The 402-nt window shown below is 59.7% G+C and overlaps 1 protein-coding gene across 1 annotated transcript in view; it reads right to left on the reverse strand.

The window, feature by feature from the left end:
- GTF2IRD1 (GTF2I repeat domain containing 1) overlaps positions 1-402 on the reverse strand; it is a 41,812-nt gene that overhangs the window by 3,971 nt on the left and 37,439 nt on the right. The gene's annotated exons all lie outside the window — the stretch shown is intronic.

A 402-nucleotide genomic window follows, 5' to 3' on the forward strand; every position in this document is an offset into this window, starting at 1 on the left:
CTCAGCACCTCCTGCGTCTGGCTCCCCCCACCCGGCTGCTCTTCCTACTGCGCCTTTTCCCGAGGGGTGGAAGGAGAGGGTTGCTGGGCGGCACAAGGAGCCTGCAAATGGCATTTTGAAATCTTCTTCCATCGTCTGACCTCCTTTTTCACTGCGGCTCCAGCCTTGCTTGCAGCCCAGCAGGGCTGGCGCAGGGCAGGCACGCTCAGCACGCACACACCAGCTCAAGACACAGTAAAAAATGCATCAAAACCTGACACCAGACTGAACAAACTCCTCGGCTGCATTTTTCCACCCTCCCTCCCCTCGCCAAGGATGAGCCGTCAACAAGAAGGTCACGGTCCCACCTGCCGGGAGCGAGACAGGGGAACGTCCCTGGGGACAGGCTGTAAGGCGATGCAC

This window comes from Apaloderma vittatum, unplaced genomic scaffold (genome assembly GCF_000703405.1).
Source record: "Apaloderma vittatum isolate BGI_N311 unplaced genomic scaffold, ASM70340v1 scaffold27014, whole genome shotgun sequence".
Lineage (NCBI taxonomy): Eukaryota > Metazoa > Chordata > Aves > Trogoniformes > Trogonidae > Apaloderma > Apaloderma vittatum.